Genomic DNA, 16,858 nt, shown 5'->3' with positions numbered 1-16,858 from the left:
ATTGTTCCACCAATGTTAAGCACAGTGTTGGGCAAAGAGTCATTTTTCAACAATTTAGTCAGGTCTAACTAACATCTAATTTTATATTTCTTTATAAGTAGATTTTTTTTAATTATTTAAAACTGATAACGTTGGTGGCAATTTCTCCTTTGACTGTAATAATTTATATGTACATACTTTGTAGAATCACTGGTAGATGATTTTGTTTTCACACGTAAACATTTATGATGCTTAATTCCTACACCTTCTTTAGGTAACAGATGTTGTCAACTGACCTTTGTTAACTACTTCACCAGGTGTGATTTTTGTAGGTGGGCTGCTCAGATTTTGTGTTTTGGCTCAATGGCTTCAAAAATTTTTATTAAACCTGTTTTGACAAAAATCATGTCCTTGATTCTAGATATACTGAAGCCCAAAACAGATTTATTGATAATGAAGTATAAGTAGAAAAAGAAGAGTTTGGGATGATAAAAGGCAGAGAGAAAGAGGGAAGAAAGATCCCCTATTTCAGTGGTTCCCAACCTGTGGGCTTCTATGCCTAGGGAACCTTGAGCTTAATGCAGTCAAACTGTAAATCCAGGCATTCATCAAGCATCTTTTGTAGATTGTTTGAATAACATTTTCCATGCATATATGATTTTTTCTAAGTATATAAATGCTATGATAATATATACATTAATTAAAATATTACATTGTTTCAATTATATATATTTTATAATGTATTTTTCAATGTACAGTAGCTAAAAGGGAAGTTATTGTCTTACATGAGTCTATTAAAGCTTACCCAACATGCATCCTGATACTCAAATAGATTGGAAACTATTGCTGTATACAACTGAAGTACCTATGGTATGTTTTCTACACATAGCCAACTGGGTAGTATCTGCAAAATAAGAATTACAGGTAACAAATAATGTGTGTTTGTAAAGTCTGTAAAGTTTGTAAATTAAATTCAAGACTTAGATAGAGACTTGAGGTATGGGAACCAAATGAAAAATGAAAATGAGGCAGGCATTCAACAATTTATTTTTAAAACTTGGTTTTTAACCTCTTTGCCTTTTAAAAAAATAATCTTTGTTTTAGTCCTCACTATCAAAGTTAAGGTCAAGCTTTATCTATTTATTAAAAAGTTCTAATCAAGTGTGCTAGACTATCTGCAATATATTATTACTTTTCTTTATCCTTAGAGTCTAGAGCTTTGAACTGCTACCTAGTCAGTGAGAATCAAATGAGGTTCATTGTGGAGTTCTGAATTCCATTCAGTACAATTTTTAAATACTTTTAAAGGTGATTACATCATACATAGCTGTAATAAATTTAATCATAGTTCAGTGACCTTCAAAAATAATATCCCATAAAATATTGCTTATTGAATTACATTTTTAATAAAAACAAAATTGTCATGTTTGTAAGATATGGGTATGTCCTTATCTTAAATGCAGACAGAGGTGCTTAGGATATTACTGGAACAGGGATCTTGACATCCACTCAGCAAATGACCAAAGCTCTGTTGCCAAGGGTCAGTCAAGTCCCTAGTGAGTGACTCATCTCCTTCCTCCATCTGCACTGAATTTTCCATTGCTTTCATTCTTTGAAAGTCTCAACCCAGCAAGTTCTGATACCAAGACTCATAAGAAAATATAAATCGTGCCATTTCTTTCCTGAAGGAATTTTATTTTTTTTACATTTTTTTGTTGAAATATGCTTGAAATACAACATTTTGTAAATTCAGGGTGCAGTACATGTTTATATATATATATTTATAAGTATATAATTTATTATTTAAATATATATAATCTGTATATAATATATAATATGAATATATATTTATATATATATGAATGTGATTGCCAATAGTTAGCATTTATATCATGTCACTTAATTACATATATATTGTGATTGGAATAAAGATGCAGATGCTTAGCAAGTTTGATGATCGTAGTACAATATTGTCTATATTTACTGGACTGTGCATTAGATCTCTAGGACTTACATGTTACTAGTTGTAAGTTTGAAAGTGACTTTAAGGGTGGGTTGTGAACTATGTCCCACAAGTTTTCTCTGAATCATTTATACGTTCTAGCCCTTCAATTAATATGTCTTCTCTTTTACCTTTTTAATATATTGGAATTCCAAATTTAAAAAATCACATTTATAAAAGGCCTTAAATTTAAAAAAAAATTAATCTGTAAATTCAATGTGTTTCTGATAAAATTCCAACAAATTTTTTTAAGATACTTGAAAAGCTGAGTCTATAATCCACATAGAAAGGTAAGTAAGCATTATTCCAGGCATTTTTTTTTTAATTAGGATTAAAAAAAAGGTAATTTTCCTAACAAATATCAAGACAAGTTTAATAACTGTAATCATTGAAACAACATAATTGGGGAAATATATCAATTCAATAAAAAAAGGGATTCAATAATGGAATTTAAATAGATGATTACTATTCCACCTCAAATAGACTGGAAAAGGACAATCTAACAATACCTGATGTTGCGGCCCCATGGCTTTTCATTTGGAAAAATGTAAAAAATATCTCCACTTTATGCTGTAAGAATCCAAACAATAAAAACAGAAACAATAAATATGTTAGGAGAAAACAGAGCAGAATTATCTATGAAGTTCTTGCAGGAAAGAATTTTTTAATACAATTCAAATAGTAAATAAATAAATCATTGATACAGTTTCCTAAATTAACATTTGTAACTTCTTTAAGATTAAAGGCATCATAAACAAAGTTTAAATTTAAGCAAACAAACAAAAATAACGGGGGAAAAATATTGCAATATGTAGATGACAAATTTGTTACCAAATTTATGTAAAGAAACCAATAAATTAAAAAGACAAAATTCTAAGAGAAAGTAGACAGAAGGTTGGAAGAAAAAATTTATATAAGAGTATGATAGACATATGAAAATAAGTTTAACCTTACTGTGAATCAGTTTTACCAACAGTAAGTTACAATTATTTACCCATTTGATAATGTATTGGACACCTTTTCAATTTCTCTTGGTAAACAATGGTTATTGAGAATTCATGGCAGGACTCACTTTTACCTTATAGCCACTGGAATACCAAACTAAGCAAACCTTTTTTGAGTCTTGATACTATGGCTACTTCTCACCCTACAGCTTTCAGACTGAGAGGAAATGTTCCACTGTGGGCCCTGAGATATTGTTTGGGGAGTGGCCATCAAAGGGCCAGATAATGATAAAGCAAAAATGTAAGTTAAGGGGAATTAGCTCCTGTGAACTTCCCCAAACGGAGAAATGGGAGGTGAAAGGGAACCACACAGATAAATGTGTCCTCCTTTCTCATCTCTGGGCACTGCCCCAAGGTACAGTTCTTTTTTGTGAACTTTCTAAGTAATGATCACATCAGTTCAGTGCCTTGCTCTTCTCCTTTGAAACTGGTGATAAACAGAGACCAACATGGTAATGACTGGCATTGTGTTGCTTTGTTTCTTTTCTTTCCCTGTTCCTACCTATGCCCCTCCCAAGACACCTTTATTCTAATTTGCCAGGGCTTGCCCCTGTGAAATAAAATATCACTTTCTAACCTCTGCCTCAGGCTCTGCCTTCTGGAGAACCCAGACTAAGACAGAAAATATCAAGTTCCCCAAGGGGGTAAAAAAACAATTCTCTGAGGCTGTTACGGATTCACTCTTTCTACAAGGTTTGATTCTTAGACAGCCCAACAGGAGTATATGAATTAGTATGATCATTTTTTGGCAAGATCTATTAAAATTAAAATAATTTATTTATCCTGCAACACCTCTACTGAATGTGTACCATAGAAAATAAGTATATGTGTGCAAAAGTGTCCATATTTAAAGATAATTATTGCTGATTGTTCATAACAGATAAAAATTGGAAACAATCTGAACACCCATTAGAAATAAGCCAGATATTATCACTGTATAGTCATGATTCCATTTATATCAAATTCTGGAAAAGTTAGGAAGTCCTTTGACTGCAAAGGAGTACAGAGAAATTTGAGTGTTAATGGAAATGTTCTATATCATGTTTGTGTAGGTAGTTCTATTATTATACACAATTATAACAACTCACAAATTGAATACTTAAAATTGGTGGATTTTATTGCTTGTAAATTATATTTTAATAAAGCTGATTAAAAATGAGAGCGAGAATGGTGATGATAAATAGGTAGCATCTTGCTAACTTAGGTTGTTGGATTTAATTTCATTAAGAATAATGGGACCAACTCTTCTGTGTGATAGAATGAATACTAATATTGTTCAGTAGCTTACCTATTTCTTGTGTTGTTCTATTTCTGCATCTCAAGGCAAGAAATATGAACTCAAGTATTTTATTTTTCCCAACTCTTCTTTTAGGGGTTGTTTTAATAGTTGATATTTAGAGGAGAATAAGAAAGGGAAAGCATAAAGGGTGAGTTGCAAAAGGCTATATTTAGATTCTAAAGACACACCCATAAAACTCCACTAAAATATCTATAAAGTAATGTAGTATAAACAATTAAGAGAAAAGAAAAACAAAATTTTTAAAACAACAAGAAACAAAGCAGGTGACCAAGGACATCATGATTGAGAGCTCAATTGTGCCTGTCCTCTGAAGGCCAGGCCTGAGTGTAGGAGATGCTGTTATAGAATTAAGCTCATTAGGCTCTTTATATCTACCCAGATGTCACTTCCCCATTTTAAAATACATATTTTGAATGGTCATACTTTACAATCAGCAGAACACCACGTTGATTCTTTGACTCTAGCATAAGAGCTATTGTAGTAGAAAAGGCCAAGATGTCCCTAAACTTTCCTAGCCAATATTTCAGCATGATACAGAGGTGGACACATACCATGGATCCATTGGTCCTACCATCTAACATCTGGAAGCTGCCAGTTAATAGTGATCAATTGGCCTCTTTAAGTTGCAAATTAGAACCTAGCTTAAAGATGACATTCTGCAAGTTAGCAGCACAATTCTTCAGTATGTGAATAGCTCTTATACTAATGCCAATTATGTGGTACTGTGTACCCAAAAGCTACTACACAGGGGTTCAGTAACCAAGTGGTAGGGAAAAAAAAGAAGTAGGAATGATGATATTTATCTCACCTAATTAGACCCATTCTGGGAATTTGTGCTTTTCATTCCCCAACTTAAGTATAAAAAGTGAGTTCCTTGGTAAAGTGTCTAGTAGTTCAATTTCAATCTCTTATAACTTATCTGGTTTTTGTAAGAGTCAGACTGGTGAAGTAAACGTGCCTACGTATCACCTTTGCATTTTTAAATTATTTGAAGATTGTACCACATAAGAGACATGAAACCTGGAATATGATCCTATAATTTTCTTATTCGGATGGGTTTCAGTTTCTTTGTGTAGAAAATTTAAGGCTTAGATATTAGTGGTGGTTTTAAAACTGATTTTAATGAGAGTTTTGTTCCTTGAGTTGACCTGAGTATTCAGACTCTTAATCCAAATGATTTTTGTTGGTTTTTGTTTGTTTACAAACAAATTAAGCTAATAAATAAAATGTGCTCAATTTTGTTTTTATCCCCTAATATTTTTGTCTTTAAAACATTAGGATTCAGTTCTTCTGCCTATTTTAGATAGACACTAAATAGTGTTTATCTAAACACTATTTAGATAGTGTTATCTGACTTGCAAAAATTGTATCCATGATTGTCACGTGGATGTGTACTACATCAGTAATTTATGATGTTCTCTAAGGAACCCTGTGACCTCTAGGATCTTCACCTCATGATCAGTTTTTTGTTTTTTTCATTCATTTATTTATCTATCTATCTATTTATTTATTTATTTATGGCTGTGTTGGGTCTTCGTTTCTATGCGAGGGCTTTCTCTAGTTGCGGTGAGCGGGGGCCGCTCTTCATCGCGGTGCGCGGGCCTCTCACTATCGTGGCCTCTCTTGTTGCGGAGCACAGGCTCCAGACGCGCAGGCTCAGTAATCGTGGCTCATGGGCCTAGTCGCTCCACGGCACGTGGGACCTTCCCAGACCAGGGCTCGAACCCGTGTCCCCTGCATTGGCAGGCAGATTCTCAACCACTGCGCCACCAGGGAAGCCCCTCATGATCAGTTCTGAGGACAACTAAAACTCATGATCACCAACGTCCTTTCCAGCTTTAAATTTTAATTAGCGTCTGCCATCTGTTTCCATCTTTCACGTTTTCTTATCTCACCTGCTAGTGCTATTAGTCCCCCTAATGTAATGGCTAAAGACTTCTGTATATTTATTTGTGGGAATAATAGTGCAAAGTGCCTATTTGAATAAGTCACTCATGGATTTATCATCCTAAGTCTCAACCGTTTTCCAGACAATGGGACATTTTTATATAGAAATACAGCAAAAATTTTCTTTCCTATACCCAGACAAAATAGTTTTTAAGGTATCTAGTATCATTTGTATTTGGATTGAAGCTTTCAAGAAGCCTTTATAAGATTTACTGAGAAAGTGATTATAATAGATGGCCTTTTCTATGAATATATATATATAAAATTATATATAATATATACACATATAATTTTCATATTCACTTAGCTTTAAAAGAGCTGAATAGATTTCTCTTAATCGTAAAATAAAATTATCTCAGGGTTGAATAGAAGCATAGAAAGCTTATGCTGAGGAAGAAATTCTAAGAAGTTTATGACCCAGATAAAGTAGAGAATTATAAAAATAAATGTTCTCTAATATCATTTGCTATCTCTAATACACATCTAAATATAGACAGATTTGGTATAATTGCCCTTGTTCTCATGTTACATATGCATACCATTTACATTGAGTCTTCAATTCCACATGAGCATAAAATGCCATCCAGGAAAGTATTTCAAAGCAATATTGAATAAGCATCTAGGCTAAGAAATGGTTTATGTGGCCATGGAACTGACTTGTTATCAAGAGGTTATATCTAATCTAAATACTAGTTTAGGATTATGCATACATATGGAGATACTGGGTCAAATCAGAAACCAAGGTTCCAGTGTCATATAGTCAACATGCTTTATTCATCCCAGGCATCCCCTGGTCTCCAAATGGCATGAACCATGAGTTGTCTTGTTATTGCTCCAAGTGTCACAGTTTGTACTGTAATTCTTTCCATGCTAAGGCCAAATTTTGAGGTCAGTTCTCAATTTGTTTTTGTCCTGTGTTTATCTACATGTATACTTTTTTATTTAAACTTAATTGTTTGGAGAATATTTTTACTCATTCTACTCATTCAGGAGACTGTGCCTCATACAGTATTCATTTCAGTTTATCTAAGTGGCAACTAGATATAAAATTAGAGATTACAGAAGAGATTTAAAACCAAGATTTCAAGGAGCCTACACATTGTTTTATTTATTGCAACGATAACACATCTACTAAACACTTTCTCTGCATGTAGTTTTTTCATGTAGTTGCTGGGATATAGCCCTGAAAAAGATATCTCTAATACAGACACTCCCTAAAAGAGTGGGAAGCTAGCTGGACAGTAACACATTCAACAAATGGCTGACATGGTCTCCTTCATCCACTCTCCTCCACCTTCAAGTTATAACTGAGTCTCTTTTCCACAAATTATAAGCAATCGGATCTTCAATATGGGTTTAACTCCCAGGTGTCGCTAAGACTTTGAGAGCTAATAACTGATCCCACTGAAAAGCACAGATCATCGGGTCCTCATTCTCCGCAACTGTTGTCACCAGTCTGAGTCATCACATGTGCTACAGTCTTTGCCTCAACCCCCAGAAGTTCCTCTGGACAAGGGGCAGGGAAACAATGGAGCACTTTCTAAATATGCTCATAGTAGCTTGGCCTAGCATTTGCTTCCAGTTTTCACATAATTTTCTTCCTTAATAGCCTCAAATCACAGCTAGGATAAGCACCATGCCCCAGATCAAAGAATAAACAGAACACGGTACATTTCTCAAGTAACCCGATCATTACACAAGTAATTTTTTCTCTATCTCCTTCTGAGAAAATCCTTTCTCCTTCTTACAGATCTCAGGCAGAGTGAAAGTAGAGCTTAATAAAAATATTAAGGAGGACACAAAATCAATCTGCATGCATGCATATATATTCAAATTTAAAGTGACCCTAGTGTTTTCTTCAAAAATAATGAGTGTATAGGCCTTATAATTGTCCAAAATGAGAGCTTATCACTGTGAGTTTCCCCAAAATCAATGGAATGCTCGAAATTATTTCCTAACACAGGATCTGGAACATATAAATGAATGACCAAATATTAATCAAATGCCAGCAGCCTTCCAGATAGCAATTTCGTGTGTGTGTGTGTCTGCATTTCCAAATAATGTGGATGATATTGAACTTCTCTATTCTTTCCTTAATTCAGCAAATATTTTCTAGTCCCTACATTGAATCATACAATGCACTATATGAGGGGAATAAAATGGCAACTAATAAGATAATCCTTATTCTAATGAAATTTACAGTCTCAGGGGAGAGATATTAATTTAAATGTAAAATAGCTCTGACCAGTGCTTTGAAGAAAATAGTCAGGGTTCAGTAAATGTCTATAAGAGGACACCTGGCCTCATCTGAGGGGTTAGAAAGGCTTCACAGAGGAAGTGACATGTCTATTGAAATTTGAAGAATGAGTGGGAGTTAAGTAGAAAAAGAGGTGAAAAGCTTTTAATACATAGAGAATGTCAAGTGAAGGAGCCTGAAGGGGTGTAAGGAGCGTGGCACCTTTGAAAGCCAGTGTGGGTAAAACGCAAGTTCAAGGAAGTAAAGGAAGTCAAGGAAGTGAAGGATGTGAAGCTAAGGGGGTGAGAAGAAGCCAAACCATGCATGAGCCAGAGACTCACATATGATGGCCTCAAAACCTGTGCTCCCTCTCAGGAACCTATTCCCACTCCCATGCAATCCAAACCATAGGCACACATCCCATTGTGTTTAGTGTGCACCCTCTTGTTTGTATGTATGCTTGTAAAAATTATCTATTTCTGACTTATGTGTATCATGATAGAGGTTCCTTTCTCTTTTTCACTTTGTTTTTCACTCTGCACTCTGCTTTTAAACCCATCAATATCGCTACATGTATGTCTCACCCACTACTTCTAGATACTGCATGGTACTCATCACATCATGAAGTGCATTTCAAATATTTTATCTGCACACTCTGTTAAAGATGAATACTTCACTTTAGCATCCTATTACCATAATTATGATTTATTAAATATTCATGTATAGGTCCCACCATGGATATGTGTAAGATATTTCTTTAAAATACATATGGATAAAATAAATTCCTGGATAAGAGAACATGGTAAATTGCAAAAATGGCCACAAATTCTCCCTCTTATTTGTAAATAATTTATGTCATTCTCCAACCCTTGAATCCTTGCTGGCCTTGTAACTTGCTTTGGTCAATGAGACAATAATAAATGTGATGCAAGCTATACTTTTAAAGCATTTGTATATTAGGGCTTGCTCTATTGATGTTTTGGACACTTTGCCATATGAGCAAGCCAAAACTAGCCTTATGGGTTGTGAGAGATCTATAGTCTGGTCACCAGAGTCACCCCAGCTGGCAGCAAGCCAACTTGCAGATGCCAGGCAGAATAAATGACCCCCCAATTGATTGCAGATACATGAGTGAGCCCAGCTGAGGTTACCAAAGAAAATTCCCAACTGAATCCAGTTCAGTTATAAACTAAATAAGGATGCTTTTTTGGGCCATTGTTTTGGGTGTTTTAAACTGGTTTATTTTTAATGCAATAATAGATAAGATACAGAAATGGATACCTGAAACTGGAGTGCCACTGTAAGAAAAGCCTAAAATTTGGTCAGAAGCAGAAAATGTAATGAGGAAGAGTCTGAAGCAGATTGGAATTGTGGCAATCCATGATATATAGCTGCAGAGCAATAAATGTAACACCTGCAATAACTTGGGAATTAGGAAATGTACCTAATGAATTGTAGAACTATGCAAGGTGATTTCTATGCAGAATGTTGAAATGTCAGTTGGATTCCTCCTGCTGCCTGTGTTAAGATACAGGATAAAGATGAATTAAATCAGGGCTCCTTGCCCTCAGCACTATTGACATTTGGGATGATAAGTCTTTGTTTGGAGACTTATCCTGTTCATGATTATCAGGATTGCTGGTCTCTGCCCACTACATACCAGTCACACACCCACCCCCAGTTGCAACACCAAAAATGTCTCCAGACATTGCCCAATATCTCCTAAGGCGAAAAATCACTCCTGCTTGAGAACCACTGAGATAAGTAAAGAAAATTTCAGTCCGTAAGCAGATTTTAAAGGGAATATTGCAAGTTCTGCAATTACTGGACTGGAAAACAAAAGTGTTTCTCATCCCCAATCTTAACAGCCAGGAAAAGATTCTCAAAATGAAACAAGGTCTGGCATTAAAGATCACATTAGGCATGTGTCTGTAAGACCCTATGATAACACCTTTAAAAGTTTTAAAGTGGTACCTTGTACACACTCTCAGCTAAGCAAGATTTTAAGAGTCTTAAGGGTCTTATTCTAAAGAAGTACAATATTCTGTGATAACCTCCATGAGAAAAGAATCTAAAAAAGAATGAAGATATGTATATGTATAACTGAATAACTTTGCTGTACACCTGAAACTAACACAACATTGGAAATCAACTATACTCCAATAAAATTTTAAAAAAAGAAAAAAGAAAAGAAGTACAACTTAGGGAGGTTTTTATTGGAAAGGACTGGGATGTTTTACTGAATGGTGTAGGCTATTTTGTGTGGTATATAGAGCTTTTTAATTTCATATGAATTTTAGAATTTCCATACAAAAATAATAAAAATTATTTTAATTTGATTGCTTAATAAATTAAGTTGGAAGGAATAGGCATATATCTAATATTAAATTGGAATCATTCCATCCAAGAGGATGTAATATATATATATGTTTATCATATTTTCTATATTACTTACTTGAGTTTAAAATTTTTCACTTTAAACATCTTATACATAATTACAAAATTAATTCCTACACATTTTATAATTTTTTATATTATTGTGAATGGTTTTTTATTTTTGTTATAGACTAGCTACTGCATGGTGCTTATCACTCCATGAATTGTGTCTGCTTATTTTTAGTAAGATCCTATTGAATTTCATGATTGATCTAATATCTCTCAACCTTGTGAGTTATCTTATTTGTTGTAACAATTTGCTGATTCTATTGGCTTTTCAAAGTAGATGATGATGTCACCTGCCAAAAATGAGAGTTCTATGTCTTTTGTTCTGATTCCCTTAGCTCTTATGGTTTGTATTTTGTTTTGTTTCTTTTTCTGACTTATTGCTTTGGCTAAGTCTTCCATTCCTCTGTTACCCAGTGACAGTGATAATTGGTATATCTCTCCATTTCCCAAACTTGAAGACATTGTTTTGGTTTTTTTCTCCATTCAGGATACCTCTTCCAGAAGTTTCTGATATACAACTTTTAACATGTTTAAAAAATATCCTTTATTCCTACCTTTCTAATATTTATTATCATAAATAAGTTATAAACCTTCAGAAGCTTTTTGTTCTTCGTTGATTTATCATAATATACTTTTCTTTGTTCTATTAATGTGGTGATTCATTTGTGTATGTTTTCTAACACTGAATCATCTCTGAATTCTGTATTAGTTGCCCAAGCTGCCATAAGAAAATACATAGACTGGGAGGCTTAAACAGCAGACATTTATTTTCTCACAATTCTGGGGGCTAAAAGTCCCTGATCAAGGTGCTGGCAAATTTGCTTTCTGGTAAAAGTTCTCTTCTTGGCTTGCAGATGGCTATCTTCTCACTGTGTCCTCAAATGATCTTTACTCTGTGCAGGTGCTAGAGAGAGCTCTCTGGTGTCTCCTCCTTCTATAATAAGGACACTAATCTCATGGGATTAAGGCCCCACCCTTAAGAAGTTATTTAACCTTAATTACCTCTCTAAAGGCCCTTTCTCCAAATATGATTACACTGGACGTTAGGGCTTCAACATATGAATTTTGAGGGAATTCAATTTAGTCCAAAATACTAGCTAAAACCTATTTGATTGTGTTGTATTTTTAAGATGATAGGATCTGATTCACTAATATTTCATTTATAATTTGATGATTTTATTTATAATTTATAAATGAAATTGACTTATACTATGCTCTTCTTGTATAGTTCTTACCTGGTTTTAGATTCAAGATTATTCTCTCTTCCTAAAATTCCCTGAGCAACATTCCTTTTTATTTGTTTTGTTTTTAATTCTGGAAAAAATGTATAAGGTAAAAATTAACTATCACTTGAAAGTTTATGTAATTTTCCCAAAAGAAATCTTTGGGGCTGGTGTTTTCTTGAGAGAGAAATTCCTGAATTTCAATTCAGTTTCTTTAGTATTTGTCTTTTTAAGTATTATATTTCTTCTTATGCCATTTTGGCAATTTACACATCTCTACTAATATATCGAATTCATTTAAGTGTATATCTATTTTTATATTTATTACTTTAAAAGTATATATTTTAATTTAAAAGTTCATTTTTATTTTAGTGTCTGTATTGTATATTTTAATTATTTGTGCTCTCTCTTCTCTCTCATTTCTTCTCTCACTATTTATCCCTACAAATTCAGAAGTTATAAAATGACTACTCTCACATTATCTGATAAAATACTTGTACATAAAATATACAAAGTGCTTGAAAGTCAATGATAAGAAAACAAAAACCAAACTAAAAGTGGGCAAAAGTTCTAAACATGTATCACACCAGAGAATGTATGCAGATGGCAAATAACCATATGAAAAGATACTCAACAACATTTGTCATCAGAGAATTTCACATTAAAACAACACTGATATATACTGCATGCAATTGATATACTGCATGCAAATAAAATGGCTAAAATTGAAAAAACTGACAATACCAAATGCTGACCAGGGTAACAGAAACTCTCATTCATTGCTGGTAAGAATGCAAAAAGATAAAGCCACTTTGAAAGATTGATTGACAGATTCTTCCAAAGCTGAACATAGTCTTATCATAGGAGCCGGCAATTGTGTGCCTAGATATATACCGAACTGACTTGAAATCTTATGGTCACACGAAAACCTGTATGTGAATGTTTACAACAGCTGTATTCATAAATACCCCAAAATGGAAGCTACCAAGATGTTCTTCAATAGGCAGTAACACAAATAAATACATAAAGAAACAAATAATTCTCATGGCTTAGCAAAATGCAAGTTTATTTCTTATGAAACGCCTAATGCAGATTAGAAATAATTCTCTTCTATCTGGTGACTTAGGGATCTATGCTCAGTCCATCTTGTGACAGTACTATCTCATCGTCCTCACCACCATCTTACATGTCTTCCCCAATTAGGAAAGCAAGAGGTGAAGATGGAACATTGTTTTCTATTGTTCTGATTGACAAGCTATCTGCCATAGACACCATATTTTTAAATCTTCTCTTTTGTGACTTAATTAGAATGTAAAACTCCTGAATATATTCAATGGACTTACCCTGTTTTAGGGAAATCTCATTAGAAATGCCTAAATGCCACTTTCAATTTGACCTTTATAAGGACCACAGAGACATATATTAAGAACATTTCCACCCATAGTACAGACTAAAATTTCAGTAGCAGGCACCAAATATTATTCAAGTAAAATGATATTGTTTCAAAGTCAGTACCAAGGGAGAGATCAATTATTTAATCTCTCTGTCACTTCAACTTGATTTACTTCTTCTTGGTACTTGATATGCTAAAATATTTTCTTCTTTGTTTATTTGTTTATTTTCTATCACAAATACTACAATGAAATCTCCAGGAGAGCAAGCTTCTTTCTTGTTCTCTTCTGAACTCTTCCAAGCTAGAATACTGTATGTCACGTTATAGTAAAAGATGCTCAATTAAAATTTTGTTTAATGAATGGATAAATTAGTGGTTATATATATTGCTTTTTTATCATCACCAAAATTCAGTGTAAATAATCTGTAGATGACCTGTGAATTATGATAGTAATTCTCATTTTGTTATAAATGTTAACTCTATAGTAAACCAAAACTCCTATTTATTAGAACCTAGCAACTATGACAGAAGAGATAAGAATCGATGTCTTATCAAGGTAAAGGATAAGGAAATGCATTAGGGGCAACCCCCATTAATTGATTCTATTCTGGAGCCATTAAGAGAGAATGCTACTCCCTTTGAGCTGTGTTTTGTTTTTCTTTTCTCAGTTTTAAAATGTTTACATTTTTGTAAAATTAAGTTTGATGTATAGAATGTCAACAAATATGCCAATGAAAGTCATTAACATTGAAGTGAAGCAATAAAAATAAATAGAAGTCAGAGGGAGTTATTAAAGGAAATGGAAAATGTTGGGAGGAAATGAAGAGTAATTGATCCATTCAGTGAACTCTGGTGAGAAAAAGATGATGGGTTGATAGCCAATATGGAAAAAAGTGATGTTATGAGACTGTGATCAGATAGAGAAAATCCATATTTTTTTAAACCAGGCAAATTTTTTGGCAAAGGTATCATCTACATTTTTAAAAATTTTTATTAAAATATAGTTGACTTACAATGTTGTGTTAGTTTCAGGTGTATAGCAAAGTGATTCAGTTATACATATATAAAAATATATATTAATTTTTCATTCTTCTATTATAGGGTATTATAAGATATTGACTGTATTTCCCTGTCCTGTACAGTAGGTCCTTGTTGCTTATCTATTTTATTTATAGTAGTGTGTATATTTTAATCCTAAACTCCTAATTTATCCTTCTGCCCTCCTCCCCTTTGGTAACTATAAGTTTGTTTTCTATGTCTGTGAGTCTATTTCTATGTTGTAAATAAGTTCATTTGTATCTTTTTTTTAGACTCCACATATAAGTGATATCATATGATAGTTGTCTTTCTCTATCTGGCTTACTTCACTTAATATGATAATCTCTATGTCCATCCATGTTGCTGTAGATGGTATTATTTTGTTGTTTTTATGGCTGAGAAATATTCCATTGTGTGTGTGTGTGTGTGTGTGTGTGTGTGTGTGTGTGTGTGTGTATCACATCTTCTTTATCCATTCATCTGTCGATGGACACTTAGGTTTCTTCCATGTCTTGGCTATTGTAAATAGTGCTGCTGTGAACGTTGGGGTGCATGTATCTTTTCGAGTTATGTTTTTCTCCAAATATATGCCCAGCAGTAGGACTGCAAGATCATATGGTAGCTCTATTTTTTAGTTTATTGAGGAACCTCCATACTGTTCTCCATAGTGGCTATACCAATTTACACAAGTAGATGATATATAATAATATCATCTACTTTTTAAATTATTAAAAATTTAAAATTATTTAAAATATTTAAATATTTTATTAATTATTAAAATTATTTTTTTAAATCTCATGTTTCTCTGTTGGTGCAAATGTAAAGTGGTATAGCTGCTATTGAAAGTAAAATGGAGATTCCTCAAAAAATTAAAAATAGAACTACCGTGAGATCGAGGAATTCCACTCCTGGCCATTTATAGGAACAAAACAAAAACACTAATTCGAAAAGATATATGTACCCATCTGTTATATATATATATATATATATATATATATATATATATATATATATATATATATATATATATATACATACACACACACACACACACACACATATGTATATATATAATGAAATATTAGCTTTAAAAAAGAATGGAAGCTTGCTATTTGCAACAACATGGGTGGAACTAGAGGGTATTATGCTAAGTGAAGTAAGTCATACAGAGAAGAACAAATACTGTGTGATTTCGCTTCTTTGTGGAATGTAAAAAACAAAACCGATTAATAAACATAACAAAACAGAAACAGAGTTACAGTTACAGAGAGCAAACAGGTAGTTGCCAGAGGGAAGGGGGTTGGAAGAAGGAAGGAAATAGATGAGAGAGATTAAGAAGTACAAACTTATAATTTCAAAATAAATGAGTCATGGCATGAAATGTACAGTGTGGGGAACATAGTAACTATGTAATATCTGTGTATGACATATCATAACTAGACTTAGTTGTGATCATTTTGAAATGTATAGAAACATTGAATCAATATGTTGTGTATCAGGAACTAAAGTATTGTTGTAGGTCAATTATACTTCAAAAACAAAGAAAATCATAGAAAAAGAGATCAGATTTGTGGTTACCAGAGGCAGGGAGTAGGGGGAGGGAGAATTGGATGAAGGCAGTCAAAAGGTACAGACTTCCAGTTGTAAGATAAATAAGTCTTACTAGGGATATAATGTACAATATGATAAATACAATTCACACTGCTGTATGTTATATATGAAAGTTGTTAAGAGAGAAAATTCTATGAGTTCTCATGACAAGGAAAATTTTTTCTATTTCTTTAATTTTGTATATGAGATGATGGATGGTCCATAAACTTACTGTGATAATCATTTCATGATGTGTGTAAGTCAAATCATTATGCTGGACACCTTTAATTTACACAGTGCTGCATGTCAATTATATCACAACAAAACTGGAAGGAAAAATCTCAGGTTTGATGAGACATCAAAGGAAGAAGTTTTTAACTCCAGTAAAAAAAGGATTGGCTTATCCTTAATGCTCAGGGGGATATTTAAATATCAATACAGATTCACCATTTTTACCTTAAAAATGTAACTGAACTCATTCATTAGAAAATTTTTTTTCCATTTATTCCCAATAGATGTTTAACATTAAAGACAGAGTAACAGTTTGGAAGGGAGAGGCATTACAGTGTAGCACTTAAGAGAAGCTGATCTTAATGGATTCAGATTGTTTGATATGACTCCTGTATCTGCCACTTTCAAGTTTTGTGACTTTTGGCAATTACCGGAACATTCTACGTCTCAGTTTTATCAACTTTGAGATG

Source organism: Balaenoptera acutorostrata, chromosome 7 (genome assembly GCF_949987535.1).
Source record: "Balaenoptera acutorostrata chromosome 7, mBalAcu1.1, whole genome shotgun sequence".
NCBI classification, from domain to species: Eukaryota; Metazoa; Chordata; class Mammalia; order Artiodactyla; family Balaenopteridae; genus Balaenoptera; species Balaenoptera acutorostrata.
This window is presented reverse-complemented; position numbering follows the sequence as displayed.